This window comes from Lithobates pipiens, unplaced genomic scaffold, assembly GCF_037356315.1.
Source record: "Lithobates pipiens isolate NorthernLeopardFrog02 unplaced genomic scaffold, aLitPip1_a1.2 Scaffold_10, whole genome shotgun sequence".
In the NCBI taxonomy this organism is placed as follows: Eukaryota; Metazoa; Chordata; class Amphibia; order Anura; family Ranidae; genus Lithobates; species Lithobates pipiens.
The window spans coordinates 108,317,250-108,344,926 of NW_027507686.1; the positions used below are offsets into that span (position 1 = coordinate 108,317,250).

Sequence of the window (27,677 nt, forward strand, 5' to 3'; positions counted from 1 at the left end):
GTTAATTGGCCCCTCGCTCGCCGAGATGGATAGTTTTTTTCACCTTTCCCACCTGACTAACTTCCCTTCTCCTATGACCCCAATCATTGGACATCCTAGATTCCCTCCGGGCCTGTCTGACCAGGCCTTTACCAGGCAAGCCCCGAAAGGGCTTCTGAGAGCAGCCCTATTTCTTGGACCCACGGGCTTGATTCCCATGGGGACCATACTACTAGAGCAAGTACCTGTTGCATTGGATAGCTGGAGAGCTAGACAGCTAATCCATTTCCTCGGATCACTACCTAACCATTCGTTCTTCTCTAGACAATTCCACCCTTTCGAGGAACTTTGCCTGGATGATGGCCCAATTCGTGGTTCCCTCTCTAGGTCCTACCAAATCCTGACAGACGCACAATCCTCCACGGATCCACCCTTCCTAGCTAAATGGAAAAGGGACTTACAAACTACATTCTCCAAACCACAGAAGGACAGAATACTCTTTTTCGCCCATAAGTCGTCACTCTGCAGTAAATATCAGAAGATCTCATATAAGCTGATCACACGCTGGTATCGTACACCGGTGGGGTTGGCCAAAATATTCCCCGGTCAATCTGACCGCTGCTGTCGCTGTGGGCAACAGGCTGGCACCATTCTCCACATTTTCTGGGAATGCCCTAAATTACAAACATTCTGGCAGCCTGTCCTGAGACTCATCCACAAGTTCACAGACATTTCCTTAGCCAATGATCCCGCAGCAGTTCTTCTCAATCTAACTCCTATGTCGAGAAAGCGTTATCATAAGACCTTACTTAAACATCTCCTCAATGCAGCTAGGGCCTGCATCCCAAGTCAGTGGAAAGAGCAATCTGCTCCAATGGTGACCCAGTGGTTCGCAAGGGTAAATGATATTGAACGAATGGAAGACCTGACTGCCACAATGAGGGATAAAATGGAGGAGCATGGGAACAGATGGTTCTACTGGACCCAGTTTAGCTTTTCGGAAGAATACCTCCGCGAGACATAGTAAGCTCATGGTGATCATTGGAGATCGCTGTTCCAAACGTTGGACAGCTGATGAGCTAGTGAGCCGAGGGCGTCTCTTGCTCCCTGGGAGGGGACCCCATCCTATCCACTCTACCCACGACACCCGCTTACCCCTTCTTTTCCTTTTCTGCCATTTCCTTCCCCAATCTTCTCTTTCCCCTTCTCCCTCCTTTCAGTTCTACTATTTCCCTTCTTAACTCAAAAAAGGGAAAAGAAAATGGTATGTTCCGACCCCATTTGACTACTACACAATACTCTTCCCCTATCTATGGATATCTAAACTCTTCGAGGGTAGCAGGGCTAGTATCAATAATATTTTAAGTGGTAGAGGATCCCAACGAGATGGAGCTTTAATCTCATCTTGATATGACCGCAAAGCTGTACACGTGCTATTCTCCTCGGACTTCTTACCATTGGCTCTGATATCCATGCAATATGATCGTTTGTTTGTAACTATTTGTATCACACATTCTGTGTAGTTGCCTTTGCATTGTATGTCGCATACTACTAAATAAAAAATAAAAAAATAAGCCTATGGCTCCTGGTATTCCCAGGCGGTCTCCCATCCAGGTACTAACCAGGCCCGACTCTTCTTAGCCTCCAAGATCAGACGAGATTGGGTGCTTTCAGAGTGATGTGGCCATAGGCAATCTCTTCAGGCACTCTCAACCCTCTTGACAAACGCCAAGATGGTCACCTTGGGAAACAAGTGAAAAAAAAAACAGGTCAAGGCCAACAACATAAAAGGAAGCCTACAGCACCTAGTATTCCCAGGTGGTCTCCAATCCAGGTACTAGCAAGGCCCAACCCTGTTTAGCTTCTGAGATCAGAGAAGATTGGGCGCTTTCAGGGTTATGTGCCCATAGGCAATCTCTTTGGGTATTCTCAACCCTCTTGACAAATGCCAAGATAGTCACCTTGAGATACAAGCGAAAAAAAACAGGTCAATGTCAACAACATAAAAAGAAGAATACGGCACCTGGTATTCCCAGGTGGTCTCCAATCCAGGTACTAGCAAGGCCCAACCCTGTTTAGCTTCTGAGATCAGAGAAGATTGGGCGCTTTCAGGGTTATGTGCCCATAGGCAATCTCTTTGGGTATTCTCAACCCTCTTGACAAATGCCAAGATAGTCACCTTGAGATACAAGCGAAAAAAAACAGGTCAATGTCAACAACATAAAAAGAAGAATACGGCACCTGGTATTCCAACGCCATCTCTCATCCAGGTACTAACTAGGCCCAACCCTTCTTAGCCTCAGAGAAGAGAAGAGATAGGGCTCTTTCAGGGTGATGCTGCTGTAAGCGATCTCTTTGGGCACTCTCAACCCTCTTGACAAATGCCAAGATGGTCACCTTGGGAAACAAGCAAAAAAAAAAAAACGAAACAACATAAAAAGAAGCCTACAATAACTGGTATTCCCAGGTGGTCTCCCATCCAGGTACTAACCAGGCCCGACTCTTCTTAGCCTCCAAGATCAGACGAGATTGGGTGCTTTCAGAGTGATGTGGCCATAGGCAATCTCTTCAGGCACTCTCAACCCTCTTGACAAACACCAAGATGGTCACTTTGGGAAACAAGCGAAAAAAAAACAGGTCAACGCCAACAACATAAAAAGAAGTCTATGACACCTGGTATTCCCAGGCGGTCTCCCATCCAGCTACTAACAAGGCCCGACTCTTCTTAGCCTCCAACATCAAACGAGATCGGGTGCTTTCAGGGTGATGTGCCCGTAGGCAATCTCTTCAGGCACTTTCAACCCTCTTGACAAACACCAAGATGGTCACCTTGGGAAACAAGCAAAAAAATAAAAAATAAGTCGGAAGCTAGAGACAATACGGCCCGAGTCCTCAATTTAATCCATGCGGCGCATGTACAGGGAAGGCCCTTGCTTATGTTGTCAACGGACGCGGAGAAGGTCTTTGACAGGGTGGCCTGGCACTTTATGCAGGCCACCCTGGAACATATAGGTCTTGGCCCCAACATGATGAGCTGGGTAATGTCGCTTTACTCCACGCCGTCGGCAGCGGTACGGGTGAACGCGTGGTGCTCGGACTCTTTCCCCATCACTAATGGGACGAGGCAGGGGTGCCCTCTGTCTCCCCTAATTTTTATTCTGACACTGGAACCACTTATGTGTCACGTTCGGAATGACGCGAATATTACTGGCATATCCAAACCCTCGGCACACCACAAAATTGCGGCGTACACTGACGATCTAATTTTTTCCGTCTCCAATCCACACATTTTGCTTCCCAATATACTTGCGTCTCTACAGTGATACGGCAGCCTATCAAACTATAAAATCAATTGCGCCAAGTCGGCTGTATTGACTATATCGGTCCCGGATGGTGAGGCCAAGAGGCTCCGCTCCGCTTTTCCATTCTACTGGGCTGAAAAATCTATACGTTACCTGGGCGTTGACATCGCAGCGGATTTAGCGCAATTGTTCCCGCTTAATTTTGTCCCTCTGCTGGATAGACTGAAATCTGATTTGGGAAACTGCCATGCTTTAACACTGACCTGGTTCGGGCGCTGTAATGCATTCAAAATGACGGCCCTCCCACGGATCTTATACATGTTCCAGACATTACCGATCCGGTTACCCCCAATTTTTTTCAGACAACTGCAGGTGCTGGTCCGGGACTTTATTTGGGCGCGCAAACCGCCCAGAGCCCGTTTGCAATTGCTTGCCAGACCAAAGGACAAGGGGGGTCTGGGTCTCCCAGATCTCAGACAATACTACAGAGTGACTCTGCTAGCGAGAGTCGTTGATTGGCATTGTAATGGCCCACACAAGCAGTGGGTGGAGATGGAGATTGAGGATGGATCCATTCCCCTATTGACCTCCCCGTGTAGCTCCTGTCCTCCCTACCAAAAGACCTCAGAGGTCACCCCGTAGTGGGAGCTACGTAGGCTGTTGTGCGGAGGTTGTTCCGCTGCACACACATTGCTCCCCTGCCATCACCAATGACTCCGGTTATAGGTAATCCAGACTTCCCACCGGGATTTACCAACAATAAACTGCGACAGTTGACAGTGGTGGGGAAACAGCGTCTGGGAGAGGTGTGGCCCTCGGGAGGGCTCCCGACCACGCAAACTGTCGCCGAGCTTTCTGACCCTCCGCTTGACTTGTTTAGTGCTTATCAACTTCGTCACTTTCTTCTGGCCATACAAAGGGCCCCCTACACTCCTAGAGACCTGACACCCTATGAATCCATCTGTCACAAAAGGGAACCTGGGCGACACACCCTCACCCTCCTGTACAACCTATTGAGTAGTCAGGAGGAGGAGTCGACCCCCACCATTTATCCACAAATGGGAGAGGGACTTAGGCATCACATTTACCCCACAACAGATAGGGAAGATCCTGACCTTAGTACATAAAGCAGACCAATATCAAGAATCAGAATACAAGATAGTCTCACGCTGGTATAGAGTCCGATACCTTCTGAATAAAATGGATAGATCGATCCCGGATGTTTGTTGGAGGTGAAATTCAGATACGGGGACCATGGGACACCTTTTCTCGGCATGCCCGGCCTTGAGGAACTTTTGGGTTCCCAGCAGCGTGCCTTCTACACTTGACCGAACAGCCTGTTCGAAAATACAAAAAAACCCTCACGATGCAACTCCTGAATGCCGCCCGGGCCTGCATTCCCGCACTGTGGAGGCGCTGTGTGAAGGTGCTGTGGTATTCCAAAGTCAATCATATTCTCCGGATGGAAGAATTGACCGCCACCCTTCACAACACTGAAGAGGCATTTAGTGTTACATGGAGGCCCTGGAGGTATTTTACTGGTACTCGAGACTACATTCGGGAGGTGAGCAGTGCCTCTGTCCCAGAAAACGACTGAACATCTAACGTTTACCTACGTAGGCCATGTCTGCCCTGGGTGGCATTCCCCCCCTCCCTTTTTGTCTTTATTTTTCTTTTTTTCCCCGCCGCCATCCCCCCACCTCCACTCTCTCCGTCTTTGCACTCTCTTCTTCCCACGTCCTCCCTTTTGACTATGCCTTGTCTCCTTACTAGCCTTCGGGACCCAGAAGAACCCCAGGGTTCTGGACATGACCGGCTCATATTTTACTCTGGTTCACGTAGGTCATGATAAGCTGGCTCGCTGTGGTCCCAGTTGTTCTCCATGATTACATTTGTCCGAACGGAGCTGCACTAGTTATACTGTACTACATGTCGGAGGTGGGGTTTCTCTCTTTTCTGCATGAAACTGTAGGACTCCCCTCTGAGAACCCAGAGTTATTTGGCTGCCTATTTTTTGTTACCATGTAATTGTGACCCTGGGTCATGCTGTATGGTTGACTGTTATATTTATGTTGTTCTACTTAATAAAAGAATAATAAAAATAAAAAAATAAGTCAATGCCAACAACTTAAAACTAAAGCCTATGGCATCGAGAGGTCCCAACCCTGCTTAGCCTCTGAGATCAAATGCACGCTCAACCCTCTTGACAAACGCCAAGATGGTCACCTTGGGAAACAAACAAAAAAAACAAGTCAACGCCAACAACATAAAAAGAAGCCTGCGGAATTTGGAAAACCCAGGCGGTCTCCCATCCAGGTACAAACTAAGCCCAACCCTGCTTAACCTCTGAGACCAAACGAGATTGGGCGCTTTCAGGGTGTTGTGCCCGTAGGCAATTTCTTTGTGCACTCTCAACCCTCTTGACAAATGCCAAGATGGTCACCTTGGGAAACAAGGGAAAAAAAACAGGTCAAAGCCAACAACATAAAAAGTATCCTACGGCATCCGGTATTCCCAGGCGATCTCCCAATCAAGACACTAACCAGGCCAGATCTTTCTATGTCACCTGGTCTTCCCAGGCAGTCTCCCATCCAGGTACTAACCAGGCCTGATGCTGCTAAGCCTCTGAAATCAGACGAGATCGGGTGCTTTCAGGGTGATGTGGCCGTAAGCGTTCTCTTCAAGACACGCCAAACCCTCTTGACAAACGCCAAGATGGTCGCCTTGAGAAACAAGCGAAAAAAACAGTTCAAAGCCAACAACATAAAAAGAAGCCTATGGCACGGGGCGTGGCCTGGACAGCAATGGAGTAGGACGCTTGTGACCTGAGCTCCGCTCCTACCGCGATCTCCTGTAGTGATCCTGGGTGCCCTCTAACTGTTTTACCTACGATTTTACCGGTGTAATACCCGCTACCTTCTTGTGTATACATTGGGACGATGTCTCCGACGAAGAAGCAGTCTGCAGCGGCGGCATCTCTTGAAAAGTTCCGGCGGGACTATGAGGGCCAACATGGCGGACAGTCCACTCCGGCTGCAGAACCTGCTACCTCAGACACGGCGAAGGTGCTTGAGGCAATTTCTACCTGCCAGACCACACTGACAACTAAACTTGAGGAGGTTAGGGTGGATGTCTCACTTATCCGACAGGACATGGCTAAACTGCGTGACAGAGTGAAGGAAACTGAAACCCGGATCAGTCAGGCCGAAGATGACCTGTTCCCTCTGCAGCATGCCCAACAGGATGTGCAAAGGCAGCTCCAGCAGCTGGCCCAGAAACAGGACGACCTTGAGAATAGGGCCCGCAGATCTAACCTCCGCTTTATCGGCCTGCCGGAGGGCTCCGAGGGGGCTGACCCGGCGACATTTTTGGAATCTCTCCTGATTAAGGCCTACGGTAGGGAAGCGTTCTCTACCTCATTTATTATTGAAAGGGCCCACAGAATGCCCGCCCGCCCGCCGCCGGAGGGGGCACCTCCTCGCACGTGCATTGCTAAGCTGTTAAATTTCCGGGATAGGGATGCCATCCGTCGCCTTACTCGTGAAAAAGGCAACATCCCGTTTCAGAACGGACATATCTCAGTGTTTCCTGACTTCTCCGCAGAAGTTCAAAAACGTCGTTCCCGATTCGTGGAAGTCAAGAGGCGTCTTAGGGCACCTCACCTCAAGTACGCCATGTTGTACCCAGCCAGCGAAGACTTAGGGGACGAATGGGGGTTTTTCTTTACTACTAATCAGGGGACGGCTCTGGTTGACTGTACCTGGGAGGCTTTTAAACTGCACGTACGCTCCAATTTAACACACCGGATTAACCGGTTGAAGCGTACCTCCAAGACTTTGCTATCTAATGCCCTACGGGAGCTGGACTCGGTGACCACTGACTTCACTACTGAACCCACAACTGCTAAGGCCCAGGTATTACGTCACCACACAAGGCTAGTAGATCACCTCCACATTGAACAGGCTAAGCAAAAGTTGTTTTTTGTTAAGCAACGGGTGTTTGAACAAGGAGAGAGGGCGGGAAAGTTGCTGGCCTACTTGACTCCAAGCCCCCGGTGGTGGTTTCGTTGACTGACAATGGGGGTGAGGAGTTGACTGGTCCACCAACAGTGGCCACCATGTTTCGTGCTTACTATGCTGCCCTTTATGAGTCGCAGGTGCATAGGCCGAGAACTGAGAAGGGGGCGTACCTCCGAGATATCTCTCTTCCCTACCTGTCTGAGGCTCAGGTTGAGTCTCTTGAGGCCCCGATATCGGCAGATGAGATTAGGCTAGCAGTGGCATCCCTTGCAACGGCTAAGGCCCCTGGACTGGATGGTATTCCCCTGGATTTCTATGCCCACTACTCTGAGACACTAGTGCCAGAATTGTTGAGATTATATACACACATATTTGACTCCGGGTCCCTACCTGATACTCTACGGCAGGCAGTTATTATAGTGATACCCAAGCCAGGAAAGGATACCCACTCCCCGGATTCCTATCGCCCCATCTCGCTGCTCCAAGCAGATATAAAAATTTTGGCTAAAGTCCGAACGGAGCTGCATTAGTTATACTGTACTACATGTCGGAGGTGGGGTTTCTCTCTTTTCTGCATGAAACTCTAGGACTCCCCTCTGAGAACCCAGAGTTATTTGGCTGCCTATTTTTTGTTACCATGTAATTGTGACCCTGGGTCATGCTGTATGGTTGACTGTTATATTTATGTTGTTCTACTTATACTTAATAAAAGAATAAAACAAAAAAAAAAATAAGTCAATGCCAACAACTTAAAAAACAAGCCTATGGCATCGAGAAATCCCAGGCAGTCTCCCATCCAGGTACTAACCAGGTCCCAACCCTGCTTAGCCTCTGAGATCAAATGAGATTTGGCTCTTTCAGGGCGATGCAGCCATAGTAGATTTTTTCAGGCACGCTCAACCCTCTTGAAAAACGCCAAGATGGTCACCTTGGGAAACAAACAAAAAAAACAAGTCAACGCCAACAACATAAAAAGAAGCCTACCGCACCTAGTATTTCCAGGCGGTCTCCCATCCAGGTATTAACAAGGCGCGACCCTTTCTAGCCTCTGAGATCAGCGGAGATTGGGCGCAATCTCTTTGGGCACTCTCATCCCTCTTGAAAAATGCCAAGATAGTCACCCTGGGAAACAAGCGAAAAAAAAACAGGTCAACGCCAACAACATAAAAAGAAGAATACGGCACCTGGTATTCCAAGGCCGTCTCCCATTCAAGTACTAACTAGGCCCAACCCTTCTTAGCCTCTGAGATCAGAAGAGATAGGGTGCTTTCAGGGTGATGCGGCTGTAAGCGATCTCTTTAGGCAATCTCAACCCTCTTGACAAATGCCAAGATGATCACTTTGGGAAACAAGCGAAAAAAACAGGTCAACACCAACAACATAAAAATAAGCCTGCGGCATCTGAAAAACCCAGGTGGTCTCCCATCCAGGTACAAACCAGGCCCAACCCTGCTTAGCCTCTGAGACCAAACGAGATTGGGCGCTTTCAGGGTGTTGTGCTCGTAGGCAATTTCTTTGTGCACTCTCAACCCTCTTGACACATGCCAAGATGGTCACTAGTGTATACAGATAGGCTAGATTATACAGAAGAACGTCCTGGGTATGCAGAGATGGAGGCTAGGGTATACAGAGAGAGAGGCTAGAGTATGCATACTTGCTAGTGTATACAGGCTGACTAGTGTATACAGAAGACCGGTTAGTTTATACAGAGAGGCAAATGTGTACAAAAGACAGGCTAGTGTATACAGATAGGCTAGATTATACAGATAGGCTAGATTATACAGAAGAACGTCCTGGGTATGCAGAGATGGAGGCTAAGGTATACAGAGAGAGAGGCTAGAGTACGCATACTTGCTAGTGTATACAGATGGACTAGTGTATACAGAGGACCGGCTAGTTTATACAGAGAGGCTAATGTGTACAGAAGAACGGCTAGTGTATACACATAGGCTAGATTATAGAGAAGAACGTCCTGGGTATGCAGAGATGGAGGCTAAGGTATACAGAGAGAGAAGTTGGGTTACAAAGAGAGGCTAGTGTATGCAGACTTGCTAGTGTATACCGGTGGACTAGTGTATACAGAGAGGCTTGGGTATACAGAGAGCTAATGTATAAAGAGATGCTAGTGTATACAAAAGACAACCAAGAGTAAACAGTGAGGCTCGTGTATACAGAAGACCGGCTACACAGAAGCTAATTTGTACAAAAGACAGGCTAGTGTATATACAGATAGGCTTGATTATACAGAGGAAGGTCCTGGGTATGCAGAGATGGAGGCTAGGGAATCCAGAGAGAGACTGTGTTACACAGAGAGGCTAGAGTATGCAGAAGACCGGTTATTTTTTTTTACAGATAGGCTTACACTGTACACAGAGAGATTAATGTATACAGAAAAGCTAGCGTGTAAAGAAGACAGGACTTTATGTTTTGCTAATACAACTACTTCTGAAACACGTAAAGTGCTTTTTTCATATTTTGGTGATGTTAAAAAGTGGTGTGTTGTCAGTGGTGATATCAATGTGACAGTTAATGTGGAGAACTACAACTATACAAAATAGAGCAAAAGAGTGCTAAGTTTATTTTGTTAAGTCATTGACTGATAGACGTTAAGTAATTGGCCGTTATTGGTTTGGCAGTACATGGTTTATTTTGATGTAAGATAGTTTTATTCTCTACTTATAGCCGAGTTTTAGACGACTTTATTATTAGCATTATTATCATTATTCGCATTATTCATATATATTATGCAGAGTGTAAGTATTGCAGTGAGACGTTATTGCTTTTAAAAGATTTGTATTATTATACATAGCATTGTTAGCAGACCAATAGGACAATTTACATGGCTTAATATTGCAGAGCGTAATTTATCAGGAAAGAGATCCAAAGCGTTAGTTGCAGTAGCTTCATAAAACTGAGAAATCGTTGCATTACTCTAAATTTAAAAGTTGTTCCGGTAGCACTGAAAATACGATATTAGATGAGTGATCTACACATTTCGTTTACTATTGCAGAGAGATACCGGCTAAATGTTAATATGTTAATATGTGCTGCGGGTAAGGTAGAAATTAGACGGTTTAGTGTGAGCTGGTTTACCAGGATTTAGAGATAGTAATCTGTTTATACTAATAATAAATATAGCAAAATAACTCTAAAATTAATATTGAGACAGCATATACAGGTCGGGTTTAAGTGGAAATACACGAAATAACAGCAACGACGTGTGTAGGTTTTTATCAATCAGGTTCATACGTGTCTTTAATCATGTAGTGAAAATACCCCAAATATAGCACAAGGATGAGAAAGCATAATAACTAACAGAGGATGACATGGCAAAAAGACAAACTGCATTAGAAATGTGAATATGAATTAGAGATGAACTGCCAATCCCCAAGGCTACGTACAGCAAAGTGTGAGCTAAGCAGCTAAATATTCTGCAAAAGCAGAGCTTAAGTATTGCAGTTTAAAAGAGATCGGAAGCGTTAGTTGCAGTAACTCCAAAATGACTGAGAAATCATTTCATTACTCTAAATGTAAACGTTATCCCGGTAGCACTGAGTGGACTGATATTAGATGAGTGATCGTTCAGTTTCCTATAGCAGAGAGATACCAGCTAAATGTGAGAAGAGCAATTAAACTGTTCACATCGGTAGCATTGTATTACTCTTAATATGTGCAGCGTGTAAAGAAGCAATAAGATGGTTTTGTATTATCCTAAAATTAGCAGTATACGTAAAAAAGGTGAGTAGGTAACCTGGATTTAGACATAGCAAACTCTATAATCTAATTTAGCAAAATTAGAAAGGATAATATTGAGACAGTATATATTGGTCGAGTTTAAGTGGAAATACACCAAAATATCTAGCTTACCTTTACATTGTTCAACAGAGCGTTGCAAAGTAATACCAAGGCAGAATGTCGGAATAGCAATTGAGATAATTGCTGTAATCATGAAATATCAGCAACGACTAGGTTTCTATCGGATGAGAAAGTATAATAACTGGCAAAGTATGACATGGCAAAGAGACAAATTGCATTAGAGATGTGAGATAGACATGAAATGTCATTCCCCATTGGTTATTTACATGTAACCATTAATACAGTTAACGCGGCTACATACAGCAAAGTGTGAGCTAAGCAGCTAAATATTACTTAATATTGCACAGATTAAGTATTGCAGTTTAAAAGAGATCGGAAATGCATTAGAGATGTGAGATGGACATGAAATGTCAATCCCCATTGGTTACTTACATGTAAACGCGGCTATTTACAGCAAAGTGTGAGCTAAGCAGCCATAGGGTATTTACGAGTAAATAGACGTAGCTTAAAAATTCCAACGTGTAAATCGTTTCATTAATTTTGTTACGCACGAAGACGGCTTACACTGACTATTTTCCGTTTACATTGGTTATCGGCATAATGTATCAGTAACCATGAACATTAATAGTGATAGACAGGTTACATTAGGATGTATGCATGATGTGAATGTAGTTGCATGTATTAATGTATTAATGTATTATTAATGTATTAATGTATTATTGTATTAATGTATGTATTAATGTAATCAAATGAATATAATGAATGTGTTATTAATGTAATCAAACTGTATTGATATGCTTTTGCTACTGCAGCCACTTCTCAATCAAGTAAACCGTCCCACAGCTTTTCTCACATTTTGCTGCTGTTAAAAAATGTGTTGCAAGTGTTATGTGTTACAAATGGTTATCAGTGTGACAGTTAATGTGGAGAAGAAGTAATACACAAAATAGAGTCAGAAAGAGAATCCTATTGCATAGAGGTAGCGAGAGATGGTTGCATTGCTCTTAATGTGCAGTGTGTAAAAGGTTTTAAAAAGATGGTTTTGTGTGACTTTAATTTAACGTAAAATTAGCTGGAGACATTATAACTTGTTACAATGATTTAGAGATAGTAATCTCTATAAAATAATAATAATAAGTATAGGAAAACAAAATAAGAAAATTTTGAGGCAGTATGTATAGGTCGAGATATAGTGACTACACAAAAGGGATCAAGGGATAGTTGCAAAGTCAAAGGTACATTATTTAAGAGTAAATTGACGTAGCTTGCATATTCCAAAGTATAAATCGTTCCATTAATTTTGTTGCGCACGAAGACGGCTTACACTGACTGTTTTCCGTTTCCACTGGAAAGAGAATCCTATTGCATACAGGTAGCGAGAGATGGTTGCATTACTCTTAATGTGTAAAGGTTTTAAAAAGATGGTTTTGTGTGAATTTTGCTTTAAGGGATAGCTGCAAAGTAATATCCTCATTAAGGCAGAATGTCGGAATGAGATTCGATGGTTGCAACATAAAACGAAATATGAGCACGGCTAAAATACAGAACAACAGTACATAATTTAAGAGTACAGTAGACTATAGTATACATTTTTTCAGATTAAATAGACTTAGAATGAAAAAAATCTAAGTTTAAATCGTTGAGTAAATCGTTGAGTAAATCGTAAATTTATCAGCTAAGTTAACGCTGAGATTATGATTAATTTCACAGTTCCATTACGCGGTCCTTTTCCACTGGTATAGTCATAATTTAATATCAGTAATTGCTATCAGTAAATATTAAAATTGTAAGACGTTTCACGGTTATGTGGAATTGATATGGATTTAAAAGCGGTACATTAATTTTCTGAAGTATATGACAGAAAGACGGCTTACACTGCTTTTCTCACATTTTGCTGCGGTAAAAAGTAATGTTTTGTCACTGTGTTTTAACTGTGATAAGTTAAGGTGGAGAAAAAGAAGTAATACAGAAAATAGAGTCAAACAGTGGAAACGTTTATTTGTCATGACAGCTGATACTGGTTGAGCAATAAAACAGTTTTATTAAGATGTAAGACTAGTTTTATTCTCTACATATAGGCTTTTCATAGAGTTGTATAATATAGGCGACCAATAGGACATTTAAATAGCTTAATATTGTAGGGAGGAAGTATCGCTTTTCAAAGGTAAGAGATTGAAAGCTTAGCTTGAAAATGGCCGAGAAATAGTTGCGTTAGTCTAAATTTAAAGGATATGCCGGTACCATTGAGAAAGCTTATATTAGACTAGTTGATCTTTGCATTACACAATCCTATTATTATTATTATTAAGATCATAGTGCAGAGAGATACTCAGTTAATGTCAGAGATACTCGGTTAATGTCAGAAAAGCAATAAAACTGTTAACAATAAAACTATCGTTAGCGAGCGATAGTTACATTACTCTTAGTATGTGCAGCATGTCTGGTAGCAAATGGATGGTTTTGTGAACATTATGCATTACCGTACAATTAGCGGTAGAACTCATCGAAGTGAATAGATGTAACCGGATTTTGAGATAGTACTCTCTATTTTTAATAAGAAATAAAGAAAAATAAGTCAGGATGGTTTGTCAGGACTGTCACATACTCAATGTGACAGTTGATGTGGAGAATTACAAATATGCAAAATAGAGCAAAAGAGTACATGGTTTATTTATATGTATGATAGTTTTATTGCATGCTTGATGTGGATGATTAAAATCGTGTAGTGATCTATATTTAGCATAAGAATGAAAAGGCATAACATGGCAATGAGACAAACTCCATTAGAGATGTGAGCTAGATAAAACGATGAAATGTCTCTGTATAGCCCAGATTGTCTTCTGTTATCACTTAGCCTACCCTCGAAATTCACTAGCCTCTCTATATACACCAGCATGTTTACATTAGCCGATCTTCTGAATAGCCTGTCTTCGATATACACTAGCCTATGTTCTGAATACACTAGCCCGCGTTCTGTCTTCTGTATGCCCTAGCCTGTCTTCTGTATACATTAGTCTCTCTGTATAAACTAGCATCTCTGTATACCCCAAACTGTCTTCTGTAAAAACTTGTCTCTCTTTATAGCTTCTGTACACACTAGCTTCTCTGTATACACTAACCAGGCTTCTATATACAATAGCTTCACTCTATGCACTAGCCCCTCTGTATAATCTAGCCTCTCTATATACCCTAGATAGTGTTCTGCATACACTAGCCTCTCCGTAGAAGCCAGCCTTTATTCTGTATTCACTAGCCTTTCTTCTGTATGCTGTAGTCTTCTATATATACTAGCTTCTCTGTACACCCTTGCATCTCTGTAATACACTAAACCCTCTGTATACCACAGCCTGTCTTCTGTATATGCTAGACTGTAAAAACTAGCTAGAAAACTAACTGTCTTCTGTACCCACTAGAATCTCTGTATACACTACCCAGTCTTCTGTATACACTGTCAGCTTGGATGTATACACAAGCCTGTCTTCTGTATACACTAGTCTCTCTATATGCACTGTCCTAACTGTATACACTCGACTCTCTCTATACACTAACCTCTCTATATACACTAACATCTTTAGATATATTAGCTTCTCTTTAAGCTAGCCTTTCTGTGTACCCCAGCCTCATTGTTTACTCTAGCATCTCTGTATACTCAAGCCTATCTGCATACACGAGTCTGTATTCTGTATTCACTAGCCTTTCTTCTGTATGCTGTAGTCTTCTATGTATACCAGCTTTTCTGTACACCCTTGCATCTCTGTAAACACTGTGTAAACTAGCCAGTCTTATGTATACACTCGCCGACTGTATACACTAGACTCTCTGAATACACTAAACCCATCCGGTATTCCCAGGAGATCTCCCAATCAAGACACTAACCAGGCCAGATCCTTCTATGGCACCTGGTCTTCCCAGGCAGTTTCCCATCACTCGCCGACTGTATACACTAGACTCTCTGAATACACTAAACTCTCTGTATACCACAGCCTGTCTTCTGTATACACTAGACTGTAAAAACTAGCTAGAATACACCAGCCTGTCTTCTGTACCCACTAGACTCTCTGTATACACTACCCAGTCTTCTGTATAGAATGTCAGCTTTGATGTATACCCAAGCCTGTCTTCTGTATACACTAGCTTCTCTATATGCACTGTCCTTTCTGTATACACTCGACTCTCTCTATACACTAACCTCTCTATATACATCTTTGTATATACTAGCCTCTCTTTAAACTAGCCTCTCTGTGTACCCCAGCCTCACTGTTTACTCTAGCATCTCTGTATACTGAAGCCTATCTACATACACGAGTCTGTATTCTGTATTCACTAGCCTTTCTTCTGTATGCTGTAGTCTTCTATATATACCAGCTTCTCTGTACCCCCTAGCACTGTAACAGTGCTAGGTTCCTGTATTACAGAAACAGAATACCAGCAATAAGGTGTATACTGTGCAGGAGGCACACAATACCCACTCTAACTTCTGCACTGCAGATGCATGTATTGCAGAAATTGAACACCAGTAATAAAGGGTAGCTTCAGGTGTGTACTGTGCAGGAGGCACATAACACCCACTGTAACAGTGCCAGGTTCCCAAGCAGTAAAGACACTGTCCCTGCCTATCGTCCATTGATCGGATGTTATGAACCTCCACCAGGATGGAGGCGAAGTATTGTCTCCTGGGATTAGTTGAAGGAGTTGGAAACCCGGGAAGTAGCCAGATGGCAGTTCTGAGATGCCCATTTCAGGCAAGGAAACTGATTGCCCAACCCTGCTTAGCCTCCAATGTTGGCAATGACTTGGTTTTTTTCGCTTGTTTCCCAAGATGCCCATGTTGGCGTTTGTCAAGATGGTTGAGAGTGCCCGAAGAGATCACCTATGGCCCCATCACCTTGAAAGTGCCTGATCTTGTCTGATCTCGGAGGCTAAGCATTGTCGGGCCTGATTAGTAACTGGATGGGAGACCATCTGGGAATACCAGGTGCCGTAGGATTCTTTTTATGTTGTTGGCGTTGACATGGTTTTTTTTTTCCGCTTGTTTCCCAAGGTGGTCATCTTGGCATTTGTCAAGAGGGCTGAGAGAGCCCAAAGAAATCTCCTACGGCCACATCCCCCTGAAAGCGCCCGATCTCATCTGATCTCAGAGGCTAAGCAGGGTCCGGCCTGGATAGTACCTAATTAAAGGTGCCGTAGGAATCTTTTTATATTGTTGGCTTTGACCTGTTTTTCTTTTGCTTGTTTCCCAAGGTGACCATTTTAGCATCAGTCAAGAGTTTTGAGTATGTCCCAAAGCGTTCGCCTGAGGTCACATCACCCTGAAAGCGCCCGATCTCAGAGGCTAAGCAGGTTCTGGATCAGATGGGAGACCGCCAGGGTCTATGTTGTTGGCATTGACCTGTTTTTTTTCACTTGTTTCCCAAGATAACCATCTTGGTATTTGTCAAGAGGGTTGAGAGTGTCTAAATAGAACACCTATGGCCACATCACCCTGAAAGCGCACAATCTCATCCGATCTCGGAGGCCTAGCAGTGTACGGCCTGGTTAATACCTGTATGGGAGACCATCTGTGAATACCAGATGCCGTAGGCTTCTTTTTATGTTGTTGGCGTTTACCTGTTTATTTTCGCTTGTTTCCCAAGGTGACCACCTTGGCGTTTAACAAGAGGGTTGAGAGTGCCCAAAGAGGTCACCTACGACCCCATCACCCTGAAAGCGCCCAATCTCATCTGATCTCAGAGGCTAAACAGTGTCGGGCCTGGTTAGTACCTGGATGGGAGACCGCCTGGAAATACCAGGTGCCATAGGCTTCTTTTTATGTTGTTGGCTTTGAACTGTTTTTTTTGCTTGTTTCTCAAGGCGACCATCTTGGCGTTTGTCAAGAGGGTTGGGCGTGTCTTGAAGAGAATGCTTACAGCCACATCACCCCGAAAGCACCCGATCTCGTCTGATTTCAGAGGCTTAGCAGCGTCAGGCCTGGTTAGTACCAGGATGGGAGACTGCCTGGGAAGACCAGGTGACATAGAAGGATCTGGCCTGGTTAGTGTCTTGATTGGGAGATCGCCTGGGAATACCGGATGCCGTAGGATTTTTTTTATGTTGTTGGCTTTGACCTGTTTTTTTTCCCTTGTTTCCCAAGGTGACCATCTTGGCATTTGTCAAGAGGGTTGAGAGTGCACAAAGAAATTGCCAAGGGCAAAACACCCTGAAAGCGCCCAATCTCGTTTGGTCTCCGAGGCTAAGCAGGGTTGGGCCTGGTTTGTACCTGTATGGGAGACCACCTGGGTTTTCCAAATGCCGCAGGCTTCTTTTTATGTTGTTGGCGTTGACTTGTTTTTTTTGTTTGTTTCCCAAGGTGACCATCTTGGCGTTTGTCAAGAGGGTTGAGCGTGCATTTGATCTCAGAGGCTAAGCAGGGTTGGCTCATGGTTAGTACCTGGATGGGAGACCACCTGGGATTTCTCGATGCCATAGGCTTTAGTTTTAAGTTGTTGGCATTGACTTATTTTTTTATTTTTATTATTCTTTTATTAAGTAGAACAACATAAATATAACAGTCAACCATACAGCATGACCCAGGGTCACAATTACATGGTAACAAAAAATATTCATATATAACTTTGGGTTTGGTACAGAGGCACTTCTCACCTCCCGAATGTAGTCTCGAGTACCAGTAAAATACCTCCAGGGCCTCCATGTAACACTAAATGCCTCTTCAGTGTTGTGAAGGGTGGCGGTCAATTCTTCCATCCGGAGAATATGATTGACTTTGGAATACCACAGCACCTTGGATGGGGGCTGAGGCTGCCTCCACAGTGCGGGAATGCAGGCCCGGGCGGCATTCAGGAGTTGCATCGTGAGTGTTTTTTTGTATTTTCGAACAGGCTGTTCGGTCAAGTGTAGAAGGCACGCTGCTGGGAACCCAAAAGTTCCTCAAGGCCGGGCATGCCCAGAAAAGGTGTCCCATGGTCCCCGTATCTGAATTTCACCTCCAACAAACATCCGGGATCGATCTATCCATTTTATTCAGAAGGTATGGGACTCTATACCAGCGTGAGACTATCTTGTATCCTGATTCTTGATATTGGTCTGCTTTATGTACTAAGGTCAGGATCTTCCCTATCTGTTGTGGGGTAAATGTGATGCCTAAGTCCCTCTCCCATTTGTGGATAAATGGTGGGGGTCGACTCCTCCTCCTGACTACTCAATAGGTTGTACAGGAGGAAGAGGGTGTGTCGCCCAGGTTCCCTTTTGTGACAGATGGATTCATAGGGTGTCGGGTCTCTAGGAGTGTAGGGGGCCCTTTGTATGGCCAGAAGAAAGTGACGAAGTTGATAAAAACTAAACAAGTCAAGCGGAGGGTCAGAAAGCTCGGCGACAGTTTGCGTGGTCGGGAGCCTTCCTGAGGACCACACCTCTCCCAGACGCTGTTTCCCCACCACTGTCAACTGTCGCAGTTTCTTGTTGGTAAATCCCGGTGGGAAATCTGGATTACCTATAACCGGAGTCATTGGTGATGGCAGGGGAGCAATGTGTGTGCAGCGGAACAACCTCCACACAACAGCCAATGTAGCTCCCACTACGGGGTGACCTCTGAGGTCTTTTGGTAGGGGGGACAGGAGCCACGGGGAGGTCAATAGGGGAATGGATCCATCCTCAATCTCCATCTCCACCCACTGCTTGTGTGGGCCATTACAATGCCAATCAACGACTCTTGCTAGCAGAGTCACTCTGTAGTATTGTATGAGATCTGGGAGACCCAGACCCCCCTTGTCCTTTGGTCTGGCAAGCAATTGCAAACGGGCTCTGGGCGGTTTGCGCGCCCAAATAAAGTCCCGGAGCAGCACCTGCAGTTGTCTGAAAAAAATTGGGGGTAACCGGATCGGTAATGTCTGGAACATGTATAAGATCCGAGGGAGGGCCGTCATTTTGAATGCATTACAGCGCCCGAACCAGGTCAGTGTTAAAGCATGCCAGTTTCCCAAATCAGATTTCGGTCTATCCAGGAGAGGGACAAAATTAAGCGAGTACAATTGCGCTAAATCCGCTGCGATGTCAACGCCCAAGTAACGTATAGATTTTTCAGCCCAGTAGAATGGAAAAAGCGGAGCGGAGCCTCTTGGCCTCACCATCGGGGACCAATATATTCAATACAGCCGACTTGGCGCAATTGTTTTTATAGTTTGATAGGCTGCCGTGTCGCTGTAGAGACGCAAGTATTTTGGGAAGCAAAATGTGTGGATTGGAGACGGAAAAAATTAGATCGTCAGCGTACGCCGCAATTTTGTGGTGTGCCGAGGGTTTGGATATGCCAGTAATATTCGGGTCATTCCGAACGTGACACATAAGTGGTTCCAGTGTCAGAATTAAAATTAGGGGAGACAGAGGGCACTCCTGCCTCGTCCCATTAGTGGACTTAAAGTGCCAGGCCACCCTGTCAAAGGCCTTCTCCGCGTCCGTTGACAACATAAGCAAGGGCCTTCCCTGTACATGCGCCGCATGGATTAAATTGAGGACTCGGGCCGTATTGTCTCTAGCTTCCGACTTATTTTTATTTTTTTGCTTGTTTCCCAAGGTGACCATCTTGGCGTTTGTCAAGAGGGTTGAAAGTGCCTGAAGAGATTGCCTACGGGCACATCACCCTGAAAGCACCCGATCTCGTTTGATGTTGGAGGCTAAGAAGAATCGGGCCTTGTTAGTACCTGGATGGGAGACTGCCTGGGAATACCAGGTGTCGTAGACTCCTCTTTATGTTGTTGGCGTTGACCTGTTTTTTTTTCGCTTATTTCCCAAAGTGACCATCTTGGTGTTTGTCAAGAGGGTTGAGAGTGCCTGAAGAGAGTGCCTGAAGAGAGTGCCTGAAGAGATTGCCTATGGCCACATCACTCTGAAAGCACCCAATCTCGTCTGATCTTGGATGCTAAGAAGAGTCGGGCCTGGTTAGTACCTGGATGGGAGACCACCTGGGAATACCAGTTATTGTAGGCTTCTTTTTATGTTGTTGGCGTTGATTAGTTTTTTTTTTTTTTGCTTGTTTCCCAAGGTGACCATCTTGGCATTTGTCAAGAGGGTTGAGAGTGCCCAAAGAGATCGCTTACAGCAGCATCACCCTGACAGAGCCCTATCTCTTCTCTTCTCTGAGGCTAAGAAGGGTTGGGCCTAGTTATTACCTGGATGGGAGATGGCGTTGGAATACCAGGTGCCGTATTCTTCTTTTTACGTTGTTGACATTGACCTGTTTTTTTTCGCTTGTATCTAAGGGTGACCATCTTGGCATTAGTCAAGAGGGTTGAGAGTGCCCGAAGAGATCACCTACGGCCCCATCACCCTGAAAGCGCCCAATCTCGTCTGATCTTGGATGCTAAACAGTGTCAGGCCTGGTTAGAACCTGGATGGGAGACCGCCTGGGAATACCAGGTGCCATAGGCTTCTTTTTTAAATTTATTTTTTTATTTAGTAGTATGCGACATACAATGCAAAGGCAACTTCACAGAATGTGTGATACAAATAGTTACAAAAAAACGATCATATTGCATGGATATCAGAGCCAATGGTAAGAAGTCCGAGGAGAATAGCACGTGTACAGCTTTGCGGTCATATCAAGATGAGATTAAAGCTCCATCTCATTGGGATCCTCTACCACTTAAAATAGTATTGATACTAGCCCTGCTACCCTCGAAGAGTTTAGATATCCATAGATAGGGGAAGAGTATTGTGTAGTAGTCAAATGGGGTCGGAACATACCATTTTCTTTTCCCTTTTTTGAGTTAAGAAGGGAAATAGTAGAACTGAAAGGAGGGAGAAGGGGAAAGAGAAGATTGGGGAAGGAAATGGCAGAAAAGGAAAAGAAGGGGTAAGGGGGTGTCGTGGGTAGAGTGGATAGGATGAGGTCCCCTCCCAGGGAGCAAGAGACGCCCTCGGCTCACCAGCTCATCAGCTGTCCAACGTTTGGAACAGCGATCTCCAATGATCACCATGAGCTTACTATGTCTCGCGGAGGTATTCTTCCGAAAAGCGAAACTGGGTCCAGTAGAACCATCTGTTCCCATGCTCCTCCATTTTATCCCTCATTGTGGAAGTCAGGTCTTCCATTCGTTCAATATCATTTACCCTTGCGAACCACTGGGTCACCATTGGAGCAGATTGCTCTTTCCACTGACTTGGGATGCAGGCCCTAGCTGCATTGAGGAGATGTTTAAGTAAGGACTTATGATAACGCTTTCTCGACATAGGAGTTAGATTGAGAAGAACTGCTGCAGGATCATTGGCTAAGGAAATGTCTGTGAACTTGTGGATGAGTCTCAGGACAGGCTGCCAGAATGTTTGTAATTTAGGACATTCCCCGAAAATGTGGAGAATGGTGCCAGCCTGTTGCCCACAGCGACAGCAGCGGTCAGATTGACCGGGGAATATTTTGGCCAACACCACCGGTGTATGATACCAGCGTGTGATCAGCTTATATGAGATCTCCTGATATTTACTGCAGAGTGACGACTTATGGGCGAAAAAGAGTATTCTGTCCTTCTGTGGTTTGGAGAACGTAGTTTGTAAGTCCCTTTTCCATTTAGCTAGGAAGGGTGGATCCGTGGAGGATTGTGCGTCTGTCAGGATTTTGTAGGACCTAGAGAGGGAATCACGAATTGGGCCATCTTCCAGGCAAAGTTCCTCGAAGGGGTGGAATTGTCTAGAGAAGAACGAATGGTTAGGTAGTGATCCGAGGAAATGGATTAGCTGTCTAGCTCTCCAGCTATCCAATGCAACAGGTACTTGCTCTAGCAGTATGGTCCCCATGGGAATCAAGCCCGTGGGTCCAAGAAATAGGGCTGCTCTCAGAAGCCCTTTCGGGGCTTGCCTGGTAAAGGCCTGGTCAGACAGGCCCAGAGGGAATCTAGGATGTCCAATAATTGGGGTCATAGGAGAAGGGAAGTTAGTCAGGTGGGAAAGGTGAAAAAAACTATCCATCTCGGCGAGCGAGGGGCCAATTAACGGGTGAGTAGTCACACAGGGCTCCAATGGCCTCCCCGCCCAAGGCAGACCAGCCAGTGGAACCTGCGTCATCTCCTGCTCTAGCTTGACCCATAGCTTCAGTTCCCCATGCCGGTGTCTTATCACATATGGTCCCCCATCGGATAGTGTCCGCTGTGTACTGCTCATGCGCAGTACACAGCAACACAGATTCCGAAAATTGCCGAGCATGAACGGCGCCTGCGCACTGAGTCCAGGTTCTATCCCTACTATCCAAGTGGACATATAGTAAGAATATAAAAGAGCCGAGCGCAGCGAGGCCGAGCCCGAAGCCAGGCGAGCAAAGCTCGCCTGCGAGGAGCCCTCTAATATTCACAACCCTATGTCCGCTTGGATAGTGGGGCTACCACCTCCACTCACCGCGCAGGCGCCGTTCAGCTTCGGAGATTTTCCGAAGCTTCGTCTGCTCCGTACTGCGCATGCGCAGTACGGCGCGGACACTATATCATGGCCGGACAGTATATGGCAGAACACCGGCACCAGTCAACCACCGGTGTCATGTGCGTCGCTGTGTAATATAGAGCAGGGTCCGGGAAGCCAATACCTCCCCGCAATTTCGGTCGCAATAGCATTGCCCTACCAATACGCATATGTTTTCCGCGCCAGAGGAACTTGATAAAGATTGAGCGAACCGCATGAAAGAAAGTCTGGGGTATTTTGCTAGGTAAGGCTTGTAGTAGATACAGAATTCGTGGCATCGCGTTCATCTTCAACACATTACAGCGTCCGAACCATGACAGAGCTAGTGGGTCCCATCTTTTAATAACTAGACCATGCTTTACTCCACGCCGTCGGCAGCGGTACGGGTGAACGAGTGATGCGCGGACTCTTTCCCCATCACTAATGGGACGAGGCAGGGGTGCCCTCTGTCTCCCCTAATTTTTAATCTGACACTGGAACCACTTATGTGTCACGTTCGGAATGACCCGAATATTACTGGCATAGCCAAACCCTCGGCACACCACAAAATTGCGGTGTACGCTGACGATCTAATTTTTTCCGTCTCCAATCCACACATTTTGCTTCCCAATATACTTGCGTCTCTACAGCGATATGGCAGCCTATCAAACTATAAAATCAATTGCGCCAAGTCGGCTGTATTGAATATATCGGTCCCGGATGGTGAGGCCAAGAGGCTCCGCTCAGCTTTTCCATTCTACTGGGCTGAAAAATCTATACGTTACCTGGGCGTTGACATTGCAGCGGATTTAGCGCAATTGTACCCGCTTAATTTTGTCCCTCTCCTGGATAGACTAAAATCTGATTTGGGAAACTGGCATGCTTTAACACTGACCTGGTTCGGGCGCTGTAATGCATTCAAAATGATGGCCCTCCCACGGATCTTATACATGTTTCAGACATTACCGATCCGGTTACCCCCAATTTTTTTCAGACAACTGTAGGTGCTGCTCCGGGACTTTATTTGGGCGCGCAAACCGCCCAGAGCCCGTTTGCAATTGCTTGCCAGACCAAAGGACAAGGGGGGTCTGGGTCTCCCAGATCTCAGACAATACTACAGAGTGACTCTGCTAGCGAGAGTCGTTGATTGGCATTGTAATGGCCCACACAAGCAGTGGGTGGAGATGGAGATTGAGGATGGATCCATTCCCCTATTGACCTCCCCGTGGCTCCTTTCCTCCCTACCAAAAGACCTCAGAGGTCACCCCGTAGTGGGAGCTACGTTGGCTGTTGTGCGGAGGTTGTTCCGCTGCACACACATTGCTCCCCTGCCATCACCAATGACTCCGGTTATAGCTAATCCAGACTTCCCACCGGGATTTACCAACAAGAAACTGCGACAGTTGACAGTGGTGAGGAAACAGCGTCTGGGAGAGGTGTGGCCCTCGGGAGGGCTCCCGACCACGCAAACTGTCGCGAACTTTCTGACCCTCCACTTGACTTGTTTAGTGCTTATCAACTTCGTCACTTTCTTCTGGCCATACAAAGGGCCCCCTACACTCCTAGAGACCTGACACCCTATGAATCCATCTGTCACAAAAGGGAACCTGTGCGACACACCCTCTCCCTCCTGTACAACCTATTGAGTAGTCAGGACGAGGAGTCGACCCCCACCATTTATCCACAAATGGGAGAGGGACTTAGGCATCACATTTACCCCACAACAGATAGGGAAGATCCTGACCTTAGTACATAAAGCTTCCATCGCAAACCAATATCAAGAATCAGGATACAAGATAGTCTCACGCTGGTATAGAGTCCCATACCTTCTGAATAAAATGGATAGATCAATCCCGGATGTTTGTTGGAGGTGAAATTCAGATACGGGGACCATGGGACACCTTTTCTGGGCATGCCCGGCCTTGAGGAACTTTTGGGTTTCCAGCAGCGTGCCTTCTACACTTGACCGAACAGCCTGTTCGGAAATACAAAAAAACCCTCACGATGCAACTCCTGAATGCCGCCCGGGCCTGCATTACTACATTCAGGAGGTGAGCAGTGCCTCTGTCCCAGAAAACGACTGAATATCTAACGTTTACCTACGTAGGCCATGTCTGCCCTGGGTGGCATTCCCCCCCTCCCTTTTTGTCTTTATTTTGATTTTTTCCCCGCCGCCATCCCCCCACCTCCTCTCTCTCCGTCTTTGCACTCTCTTCTTCCCCCGTCCTCCCTTTTGACTATGCCTTGTCTCCTTACTAGCCTTCGGGACCCAGAAGAACCCCAGGGTTCTGGACATGACCGGCTCATATTTTACTCTGGTTCACGTAGGTCATGATAAGCTGGCTCGCTGTGGTCCCAGTTGTTCTCCATGATTACATTTGTCGTAACGGAGCTGCACTAGTTATACTGTACTACATGTCGGAGGTGGGGTTTCTCTCTTTTCTGCATGAAACTGTAGGACTCCCCTCTGAGAACCCAGAGTTATTTGGCTGCCTATTTTTTGTTACCATGTAAATGTGACCCTGGGTCATGCTGTATGGTTGACTGTTATATTTATGTTGTTCTACTTAATAAAAGAAAAATAAAAATAAAAAAAATAAGTCAATGCCAACAACTTAAAACTATAGCCTATGGCATCGAGAAATGCCAGGCGGTCTCCCATCCAGGTACTAACCAGGTCCCAACCCTGCTTAGCCTCTGAGATCAAATGCATGCTCAACCCTCTTGACAAACGCCAAGATGGTCACCTTGGGAAACAAACAAAAAAACAAGTCAACGCCAACAACATAAAAAGAAGCCTGCGGCATTTGGAAAACCCAGGCAGTCTCCCATCCAGGTACAAACCAGGCCCAACCCTGCTTAGCCTCTGAGACCAAACGAGATTGGGCGATTTCAGGGTGTTGTGCCCGTAGGCAATTTCTTTGTGCACTCTCAACCCTCTTGACAAATGCCAAGATGGTCACCTTGGGGAACAAGGGAAAAAAAACAGGTCAAAGCCAACAACATAAAAAGAATCCTACGGCATCTGGTATTCCCAGGCGATCTCCCAATCAAGACACTAACCAGGCCAGATCCTTCTATGTCACCTGGTCTTCCCAGGCAGTCTCCCATCCAGGTACTAACCAGGCCTGACGCTGCTAAGCCTCTGAAATCAGACAAGATCGGGTGCTTTCAGGGTGATTTGGCCGTAAGCGTTCTCTTCAAGACCCGCCCAACCCTCTTGACAAACGCCAAGATGGTCACCTTGAGAAACAAGCGAAATAAACAGTTCAAAGCCAACAACATAAAAAGAAGCCTATGGCACCTGGTATTCCCAGGCGGTCTCCCATCCAGGTACTAATCAGGCCCGACACTGGGAAAATAAAACAGGTCAACGCCGACAACATAATGAGAAGCCTACGGCACCTGGTATTCCCAAGCTGTCTCCCATCCAGGTACTAACCAGGCCCATCGCTGCGTAGCCTCCGAGATCAGATGAGATTGGGCTCTTTCAGGGTGATTTGGCCGTAGGCACTCTCTTTGGGCACTCTGAAGCCTCTTGACAAAGGCCAAGATGGTCACCTTGGGAAACAAGCTAAAAAAAACAGGTCAAAGCCAACAACATAAATAGAAGCCTACGGCATCCAGTATTCCCAGGCGATCTCCCAATCAAGACTCTAACCAGACCAGATCCTTCTATGGCACCTGGTCTTCCCAGGCAGTCTCCCATCCAGGTACTAACCAGGCCTGACGCTGCTTAGCCTCTGAAAGCAGACGAGATCGGGTGCTTTCAGGTTGATGTGGCCCGTAAGCGTTCTCCTCAAGACACGCCCAACCCTCTTGACAAACGCCAAGATGGTCGCCTTGAGAAACAAGCAAACAAAACAGGTCAAAGCCAACAACATAAAAAGAAGCCTATGGGCTTACAGCGAACCTTAAAAGATGGGACCCACTAGCTCTGTCATGGTTCGGACGCTGTAATGTGTTGAAGATGAACGCGATGCCACGACTTCTGTATCTACTACAAGCCTTACCTATCAAAATACCCCAGACTTTCTTTCATGCGGTTCGCTCAATCTTTATCAAGTTCCTCTGGCGCGGAAAACATATGCGTATTGGTAGGGCAATGCTATTGCGACCGAAATTGCGGGGAGGTATTGGCTTCCCGGACCCTGCTCTATATTACACAGCGACACACATGACACCGGTGGTTGACTGGTGCCGGTGTTCTGCCATATACTGTCCGGCCATGATATAGTGTCTGCGCCGTATTGCGCATGTGCAGTACGGAGCAGACGAAGCTTCGGAAAATCTCTGAAGCTGAACGGCGCCTGCGCGGTGAGTGGAGGTGGTAGCCCCACCATCCAAGCGGACATAGGGTTGTGAATTTTAGAGGGCCCCTCGCAGGCGAGCTTTGCTCGCCACGCTTCGGGCTCGGCCTCGCTGCGCTCAGCTCTTTTATACTCTTACTCTATGTCCACTTGGATAGTGAGGATAGAACCTGGACTCAGTGCGCAGGCGCCGTTCATGCTCGTCAATTTTCGGAATCTGTGTTGCTGTGTACTGCGCATGCACAGTACACAGCGGACACTATCTGATGGGGGACCATATGTGATAAGACACCGGCATGGGGAACTGAAGCTATGAGTCAAGCTATCGCAGGAGATGGCGCGGGTTCCACTGGCTGGTCTGCCTTGGGCGGGGAGGCCATTGGAGCCCTGTGTGACTACTCACCCGTTAATTGGCCCCTCGCTCGCCGAGATGGATAGTTTTTTCACCTTTCCCACCTGACTAACTTGCCTTCTCCTATGACCCCAATTATTGGACATCCTAGATTCCCTCCGGGCCTGTCTGACCAGGCCTTTACCAGGCAAGCCCGAAAGGGCTTCTGAGAGCAGCCCTATTTCTTGGACCCACGGGCTTGATTCCCATGGGGACCATACTGCTAGAGCAAGTACCTGTTGCATTGGATAGCTGGAGAGCTAGACAGCTAATCCATTTCCTCGGATCACTACCTAACCATTTGATCTTCTCTAGACAATTCCACCCCTTCGAGGAACTTTGCCTGGATGATGGCCCAATTCGTGGTTCCCTCTCTAGGTCCTACAAAATCCTGACAGACGCACAATCCTCCACGGATCCACCCTTCCTAGCTAAATGGAAAAGG

The 27,677-nt window shown here is 46.0% G+C and overlaps 1 non-coding gene and 6 pseudogenes across 1 annotated transcript; 4 read left to right on the plus strand and 3 right to left on the minus strand.

The window, feature by feature from the left end:
- Window positions 1–1,552: 1,552 nt before the first annotated feature.
- LOC143943330 (5S ribosomal RNA) lies at window positions 1,553–1,671 on the minus strand. The gene has a single exon (XR_013264914.1). It is a non-coding gene; the product is annotated as a 5S ribosomal RNA (ribosomal RNA).
- A 750-nt stretch (window positions 1,672–2,421) lies between these two features.
- Window positions 2,422–2,540, minus strand: LOC143945624 (5S ribosomal RNA; annotated as a pseudogene).
- Window positions 2,541–15,984: 13,444 nt separating this feature from the next.
- On the plus strand, window positions 15,985–16,103 carry LOC143946574 (5S ribosomal RNA; annotated as a pseudogene).
- A 695-nt stretch (window positions 16,104–16,798) lies between these two features.
- Window positions 16,799–16,917, plus strand: LOC143948376 (5S ribosomal RNA; annotated as a pseudogene).
- A 3,059-nt stretch (window positions 16,918–19,976) lies between these two features.
- LOC143957610 (5S ribosomal RNA) lies at window positions 19,977–20,095 on the plus strand (annotated as a pseudogene).
- A 322-nt stretch (window positions 20,096–20,417) lies between these two features.
- LOC143945392 (5S ribosomal RNA) lies at window positions 20,418–20,536 on the plus strand (annotated as a pseudogene).
- A 5,388-nt stretch (window positions 20,537–25,924) lies between these two features.
- LOC143942857 (5S ribosomal RNA) lies at window positions 25,925–26,043 on the minus strand (annotated as a pseudogene).
- Window positions 26,044–27,677: the final 1,634 nt, after the last annotated feature.